Source organism: Tenrec ecaudatus, chromosome X, assembly GCF_050624435.1.
Source record: "Tenrec ecaudatus isolate mTenEca1 chromosome X, mTenEca1.hap1, whole genome shotgun sequence".
NCBI lineage: Eukaryota > Metazoa > Chordata > Mammalia > Afrosoricida > Tenrecidae > Tenrec > Tenrec ecaudatus.
This window is the reverse complement of record NC_134548.1, coordinates 163,785,591-163,794,858: the sequence shown is the minus strand read 5'-3', so window position 1 is coordinate 163,794,858 and position 9,268 is coordinate 163,785,591.

Here is a 9,268-nt window from a genome sequence, read left to right as displayed (position 1 = left end):
GCTTCTTCCATGTGGGCTTTGTTGTTTCTCAGTTAGATAGCCGCCTGTTTATCTTCAAGCCTTTAAGACCCCAGATGTTATATCTTTTGATAGTTGGGCACCATAAGCTTTCTTCACCACTTTTGCTTATGCACCAGCTTTGTCCTCATCAATCGAGTTGGGACAGGCTGGTGTGCTTCTTCCATGTGAGTTTTGTTGTTTCTCAGCTAGATGGCTGCTTGTTTATCTTCAGGCCTTTAAGACTTCATATGCTATATGTTTTGGTAGACGGGAACCATCAGCTTTCTTCACCACATTTGTTTATGTACCCATTGTCTTCAGTGATTGTGTTGGGAAGGTGAGCATCTCGGACTGCTGAATTGTTAGAACAAAGTGTTCTTGTATTGAGGGAGTACTTGAGCACGGGCCTACCATCCATCTGTTTTCTTAATACTAAACCTATAGATATATGTACATAGAGCTATTCCCCCTCGTCATATATAAATATATTTACATCTGTATATGCCTGTATTTAAATCTGTATGACTTCCCTTTTCCTTCTAGTTCTTTCCTTGATTTCTTTGTACTTTCCTCTTGTCCCACTGTCATGTTAAGCCTTCATTTAGGTTTTAGGAATTCCTCTTGGTTACATTGCCCTTGATCCAGCTAAGCCTAAAGCAAATCCTAAAGCTTTGAACTGTCTCTGGTCCCAGAATTGCAGATGACCCATGCTCAATGAATTGCCAGGGTAGTGGTGGACACATAAGCAAAAATAAAAAAATGTAGAACGAGGGGTCCTCAAACTTAAAACAGGGGACCAGTTCACTGTTCCTCAGACCCGTTGGAGAGTCAGACTATAGTTTTAAAAAAAAACCCTATGAACAAATTCCTATGAACACTGCACATATCTTATTTTGAAGTAAAAAACCAAATGGGGCAAAAACACCTGATGGGCTGGATAAATGTCCTTGGCCAGCTGCATGTGGCCCGTGGGCCATAGTTTGAGGGCACCTGAATTGTAGACCAACACATCACCCCTCTCCAGGACCCAGAATGCTTCTGTGCCCCCTTTTCAGTATCTAGCGACCCAGAAGCAGAACCATTCAACTAGTAGTACTTGGTAAATAAAGCATCAGGTCATGGTTAGGTGGGTGGTCTGTGTGGGAAGGTGGCTTTTGTTACCCTAGCACTGAATGATGATGACTCATTTCTGCCCTACAGCAAAGCTCATCTTTGAAGTGACCCTAGATTCTGTATCTCTTCCTGTAGATAATGCTAGATACACATGACAACATGAATTTCTTTGGACTTGATTTCTCATTCTGACCAGCCCTCTCTGCTGACATATTTATTTTTAGGCAATACCCGTGTATTTGGGCCCTGGAGCTATTTCTATCCCCTTCAATTATGGCCTGTCCATAGGCTAAGCCTACAGCCCACTGAGCAATGGATGGGCCCAATCAGTGGCTTTCATTGTTTCCAGCTGTCCTAGGAGCTCACAAGAAATCTGGAAGGTGCTCCTGGAAATTTGATGTGGTTTGTGGCAGCTGTTTTTCCTTTGGATCTACCACAGCCCTGCACTGGAGCTGTGCTGGGGCAAGAGAGGACAGCCATTGTCATGGCTGAAAAATTCCCAGGTTCATTTGCCTTCTGGGGCCTTGTTTAGTTAGGAAGCCAGGACTCACCATTTCTGGGGTATGTCTGATTCAGGGAGTACCCATGCATCTTTTCAAGTTGTCCATTGGTACTGAAGACCATATTTCCAGCCATTCTATCCAGAATCCGTCTGTTCAATGTGCCCCCGTTGACTTCCCTGTTGGAAGATTCAAGGTGGTTTGCAGACAGACACGTTGGGTTGCTAACTGCATTGTCAGTGGTGAAACCCACCAGCTGTTCCAAAGGAAGAAAGATGAGCCTTTTTGTTCTTGTAAAGATTTCCAGCCTCGGGAACTCCAGAGAGCAATTCCACTTTGCTCTGTAAGACCACTATGAGTAAAAATGGCCTCAGCAGCAGTGGGTTTTGAGGTGCTGACATCCCTCCAAATCTTCACTTAATCTTATAACCTGACTTGGCCTTTTCTGAATCCTAATGGAGTCAGGTTCGATTTTGGAACCCAGTGACACCTGGGAGAATTTGTCTTATTATTCCTGGGAAAGCAGCTCCCATTCCTGGGAATCAGCTCCCAGCCCAGACTTTTCCTCCCTAGGAGTTCAGTTGGACATCTGGAAAGATGGTACATATTTTAGAACAGTTATTACCTCCCTGTCAAAAGTCTGATAGTTGACCTGAAGACTAATGTTTCCAACAATAAGAGCCAAAGGTTGCAAGCTAATGACTGCTCCTGCGGAGAAAGGGGTGGGTGTCCGTAGCACAGGGCACTGGTCCCCAGGGCATGGGCTTGTATTTTCATTCCTCAGAGCTGCCTCACACCTCATAAATCTGTCAGTCATTTTGAATACAATTTCTGTTTGCATAGGGCAACCCACTTCCAGCATTTTATATGAAATACTTAGCAAGCTGGCAAGACAATGAAGACTGGCTTCCACGTGGAAAGAAGGGGTGGGGGGAATGGAGTGAGGTTTTTATCTTCAGTTATCATTTCTTTGTTTGCTCCAGTGCTGCACACCTATCACAAAGCTCATGTCACATTTCTCTGAGTTCAGAGAATTTCACTGGAATCTTCTCATTTGGGTTGCCATCTGGTGTGCTACTCACAGTCTCAGAGAGTAAGAGGCCATCTGTTAATACTTTTTCCAGGAAGCTTTTTATAGATCAGTGAAGTGGCAACTCTCAAAAGCACATTGTAATGACTACACAATCTCGGGTGTATGCACAAGTCAAGGCTGGTATTTTACTCCCGCCAACAACCTTTTATCTCCCTACACAGGGACAGAGAAATCAAGGAAACCGGCATGCTTGTATGTACAATATTTGTCTCTAGTATGTGGGGAGCCAGGAGGGTCAACACGTGATGGCCTTCATGGCGTTTCAAAGGGAAGATGGTCAACACACACCACAAAGGAAGCCTAATAGTGTGGCTCAGTCATTGATTGAGCATTGGGCCAATTCCTTCCATGCGTTTAACCCTGACAGTCATCCTAAGAAATAGATGCTGCTGTTACAAAATTCAAAAACGAAGAAGATCAGGTGCTCAGAGGGTTTCATGACTTTCGCAGAGCACAGAGCATGTAGCAAACACTTGAATGCCCCTTTCTTGTTTACCTCATTTATGTCTTCTTTTACTCCAAAGCCTTACAGCAATCTCCTTTTAGTAGTCAGCTGGACACCAGCAATAGAACTTTCAGATTTTGGATGTTTAATCAAGGACAGCTGACGGTTTGGATTAATAACAGCACAGGACAGAGTGGGCCAGGTTTTACTGTAGTTACATATAACTTCAGGAGCCCCGGGTGCTCAGTGGTTACAGGTTGGGCTGCTAACTTCAAGGTCAGTAGCTCGAAACCATTAGCCACTCTGTGGAGAAAGACACGGTTTCCTACTACCATAGAGTTACAGTCTCAGAAACAGTCAGAGGAAGTTCTACCCTGTCCTGTAAGGTCACTGTGAGTCAGAATTGACGCAATGGTAGTGAGAGAGTGAGTTACACTTAACCTCATATTCTTAGTAGCTTAGCACAAAAGTCTATGATTGCCTGTGCTCCAAAGGGTCAGCCAGGTGGACTCAGCTTCCTTTATCTCCATGGCACTGGCCCCTGTTCACTGCCATGTACTTTTCTTTAGCCAAAGCAAGTACTTGGTCAGCCCAAGTGAAAGATTCAACTTAAATTCTTGGAATGGGGCTGTGGATTGAACCATATCTCCTCAAAATATAGGTGGAAATCTTGACTCTGATTGCTGTGTAGCTATCAGGTTGTCTTTTTATCTTAAAGAAATCATATCAATATTCTCTTTCTAAAAGGGAGGTTTGTTCCCCGTAGTCTATAGGTTTTGTTTTTGAATAGACTCCTGTATATTTATTGTGTGATCACCTAACTGATGACTAACTGGGAGGTTGGCGCTGTGGGTCCATCCAGCAACTCTGTAGGAGAAAGACCTGGCAAACTACCTCCGTAAAGATTACAGCCTAGAACGCCCCATAGGCCAATTCTACATGTCATATGGGGTCACTCTGAGTTGAAATTTGATTCAGTAGTATCCAAGAGCAACAATAATTGACCTTGATTAACAGGAATTCACTTCTCTTGCTAGTCCTTGTGTTTAATTGGCTTACATTTTCTGTTGTTATTGTTAGGTGCCGTTGGGTTGGTTCCCACTCAGAGACCTTATGAACAACACAATAAGCCACTGCTGACCCTGTGCCTTCCCCACAATTATTCTTATGTTTGAGACCACTGATGTACCCACTGGATCAACCCATCTTGTTGTAGGTCTTCCTTCTTTACCAAGCCTGTTATCCTTTTCCAGGGACTAGTCTCTTCTGATAACATGTCCAAATTTTGTGAGACAACGTCTCACCATCCTTTCCTCTAAGAAGCATTCTGGCACTACTTCTTCCAAGACAGATATGTGGCTTCTTTTGGCAGTCCATGGGACGCTCAATATTCTCTACCAGCACCACTGTTCAGAGACATCGCTTCTTTGGTCCTCATTATCCAACTTTCATGTGCATATGAACCAACTGTAAATACCCTGGCTTGGGTCCAGCAAACGTTAGTCCTCAACGTGAAAATTTTCCTTTTTAATACTATGAAGAGGTCTTTTGAAGCAGGTTTGCCCAATGTACTACCTCATTTGAGTTCTTGACTGCTGCTTCCATGGGCATTGCTTGTGGATCCAAGGAAAAGGAAATCCTTGACAACATCAATCTTTTCTTTGTTTATAATGAGGTTGCTTACTGGTCTAGTTGTGAAGTCTTAGATCTTGATCAGCAAGTGCTTGACTACCTCTTTATTTTCAGTGAAAAAGGTTATGTCATCTGCATATTCCATGCTGTTAATAGGCCTCCTGATGCCGAGTTCTTCATAACGTTATCCATATTTTGTGGTGATCCACATTGTTGACAGTTAAGAAAGCACCGGTAAACATCTTTCTTGTATTTTGTGACTTCAGCCACGGTCCACCTGACATTCACTCATTAACTCGCTCATTCACTGTCATCTACTCATTGTCAACTCCTGGTGAGCCTACAGGATAGTGTAGAACTGTGAGTTTCTGGGACTGTAATTATTTACGGGTATAGAAAGTCCCATCTTTTTCCTGAGAAGTGACTGCTAGTTTTGATGCTGACCTTTCAGTTCATAACCCAGTGTATAACCACTACGTTCACTGGAACATTGACCATTTTCAGGTTTGACCAGCCCCTAACACATCATCATGGGTTCGGTAGGCACAATTTCACAGCGATAATAAGGAAAGATGTATTAAAGTCATAGAGAGCATGACAGAGGAGAGATTGAAATAATAGAGTCAGACACATTTCATGATAACATGCACATCTCAGCCTCACTTTGTGGTCCACGTGGAGAGAGAAAATTTTATTGCTAACCAAGGCTTTTATATTCTCTGGGGATGTGCAAGCCTCCTAATTACAGGTGAAGACATATGTCACAGGAAAGGGTTGTGCTATAGGTAATACAGTAATGGGAGGGGGTGATATAGGGGTTCATATGCTATTGGAAGAGGAGGGAATAAGGGTATACATGTGACAAGATGGGTGGACCCTAGATTCATGATGGTGGCCTAACTTTGGAGGTCACTGAGCAGGTTTGAACTGGTCTCTGGCTCACTATAGAAACAATTATAAGTAGGGTGTAAAGAAGGCCGCAAGCCTACAGGGAGAAGTAACCCATTGTCCTTAACAGCAGGGAGTGGGTCCTACTTGTGGTGGGACCAGACAGCATTCTGGCAACTGACTGCCTTCAGGGAGGTAAATTGACAATCCTTTACCATTAGTTGCAAGCAGTGTCCTAAATCTAACATATATTTGGGAGAAATCTTTCTGTTTCCCACAAGCAACGATATTCCTCATTCCATGTTCACTACTGAATGCAGTTTGAGTGTCTGGCAGTTCCCTTTTTATGTACTGCTGAAATGGTTTTCTAGCTTTCTCAGATGTTAACATCTTAAGCAATCATAATACAATGATCATGAAATTAATTAACATAGATGACATGCAATTAACTATTCTGTGGAATTTGTATACATATATTAGGGGAGGACCAAGATCCAACCCAGGGTCTCACATTACATTTAGTTTGTCCCTTTAGTCTCCTATAATGAGTACTGGCCATTTATTTCTACATAGTTCTTTTATTTGAGTTTTTCTGTGGGTTATTAAGACAAAATTCAGAAGTGATGCTGTGCCCATCAGTTCAGGAGGCACGGAATAGCATGAAGTCCCAATACTGCCAATGCTAATTTCAAGCATTATCTGCCAGGTTTTGCCACTGTAAAGTTACAATTTTTCCCTTAGTAATTATAAGTATCTGCTGGGGAGACATTTTGAGACATTGTAAATATCCTGTTTCTCATACTTATATCCACTAATTTTAGCATCTAATGATTTTTTCCTGGAACAATTATTATGGTGCTATTTGCCAAAGGGTGATTTTCTATGCCCATCTTCCTTGTATATTTATTAGTTGGGAGAGATTCCCTTTCACCCTCATTTCTTTATTTACTCAATCAATCAACCATTTATTCATATCAGTATGAATTCATGTATACTTATTTTCTACTCTGGGTGATAATTTAATACTGTGCCATCTATTTTGTTGCTCTGATTGTATTGACTTTTGCCATTGGACATTCTTTTAAATTCACCTCTGAGCCCCTTTGGCTGTTCCCATTCTTTATATTTGCTCCAAGCGCATCTTGTACATTCCCCTCCACAGTTGTTTTTTTCTAAGGAGAGTGACATTTAGAAATCAAGATCTGGATGTGCTCCTAGGCCTTCTCAGTGGACCACTCAAGAACTAAACCCACTGACATCAAGTGGATGGCACTCATAGTAACCCTGTAGGGTTTCTGAGGCTGTACATTGTTATGGGAGCACACAGTCTCATCTTTTCCCTGTGGAATGGCTGATGAGTTTGAACTGCCAATCTTATGTTTGGCAGCCCAATGCTAACCTGACATCACCACCTGGGAAATAGCCCTGATTGTGTAATGGTTAAAGACTTCCCTAATAACTGAAATGACAATGGTTTGAATTTACTAGTAGATCCTTGGGAGAAGCAACCTAGTGATCTATTCCTGTAAAGATGACAGCCTAGTAAATCTTGTGGGCAGTTCTACTCCATCATACAGGGTCACTAGGAGGCCAATGAACTCATAAGCACCCAGTAACAATATACATTCAGGTGTGGTAATGCCCTTGTCTTCACACTTTATCAAATAGTGATGTTCTAAAACCTATCAAGATGGTGATATGCTTTTGATGCAGATGTGATTCATACAATGCCTAGACTTTAAAATAATACATCTATGTGGACCGTGTGAGTCAGAATGGACTTGACGGCAGTTAAGCTTTTGTTTGTTTGGTTTGGTTTTGCTTTTTATGTGTATCTGAACCAGCGGTTCCCAACTGCCCTAATGCTGTGACCTTTTGAGACAGTTCCTGTTGTGGTGAACCCCCAAACATAAAATTATTTTTGTTGCTACTTCATAACTGTAATTTTGCTACTGTTATGAATCAGGTGACCCCTGTGAAAGGGTTGTTCAACTCCCAAAGGGATCACGACCCCCAGGTTGAGAACCGCTGCTCTAAAGTAACCTGCCATGATGGAGCAGTGAGTGAAGCACCACCCACTCTGCCAGAATTAGGTGAGGCACTACATAGGGCTGCTTTGGGTTAGATTTATTTAGTCTGTGTGCTGAGGCGGTTACCAGAGAATCTGGTTTATATAAAGAAGAATGTGGCATCAGAATTAGAGGGAGGTTACTTAACAACCTGTGATATGCAGATGACATAATCTTGCTTCCTGCAAGCGAGGAGGACTTGAAGCCCGTCCTCATGCACATTAAGGACTGCAACCTTTAGTATGGAATACAACTCAATGTAAAGAATAAGAAAATCCTCACAACTGGACCAATCGGTAACATATTGATAAATAGTGAATGGGTTGATGTTATCAAGAGTGCTGTCTTGCTTGGATCCATAACCAATGCTCATGGAAGTACCAGTCAAGAAATCAAAAGATGTATTAGATTAGGCAAATCTTTTTCACAAGACCTCTTTGGGGTATTGAAAAGCAAGGAGATTACTTTGAGAACTAAGGTGCAATTGACCCAAGCTATGGTATTCTTCTTTGCATCATATGCCTGTGAAAGTTGGACACTGAATAAGGAAGACCAAAGAAGAATGGATACATTTGAATTGTGGTGCTGGAGAAGAATATTGAAAGTACCACGGAACGCTAAAAGGACAAACCAATTTGTATTGGAAGAAGTAAGACCAGGACTATGCAGTGTTTTATTCTCTTGTGTATTAGGTCACTATGGGTCAGAGTTGACTCAATGGTAGCTAAGAACAACAATATGGGCTAGAATTGATTCAGTGACAGTGGAATCTGCTATACAAATCTTTTAATGTTTATTCCTTTTCATTAGTTGATTGGCTAGTATTTTAATTAGAATGTATGTGTGGTAATTACATAATCTGGTGTCAATTTGAGACTATTAAGAGTGAAGGGGTGTTTAGCCTATCAATCAGGTCGCAGCTTGATGACCTCATTTGGAGGTGCCACAGAGATAAATAGTTCATTGGAAGCAAGAGATTCTTGATGGCAAGCCACATGGAGCTCCACTTAAGGAGCTAGAGCTCTGGAGCTGGAAGAGCCCCATGGTGACCCATGCCAGTTCTGAGATGCTTCCACCCCCACTGGATCTACAATATTTTCCACCCCCTGGCTGTGATCTTCCTGCATTCAGCATCATTGCATGTGTTGCATGAGTCTGAAGCGGAATTTGTTGACTGGTATTAGACATATGGACTAATATCGGACTTATGGACTTGATCTGGGCTGAATTTGGATGTTTTTTAATATACAATTACTCTTTATATACAGTCTTTAAAAATACTTTTATTGGGGCCTCTTACATCTCTTATCACAATCCATACAGCCATCCAGTGTGTGAAGCACATTTGCACATATGCCACCATCATCATTTTCAAAGCATTCTCTTCCCACTTGATCCCCTGATATCAGCTCCCATTTCTTCCCCCTCCCTTCCCCACCTTACTTCACAAACCCCTGATACGTTACAGATTATTATTTCCATATCTTACATCATCCTCCATTTCCCATCATCCAATTTTCCATTATTT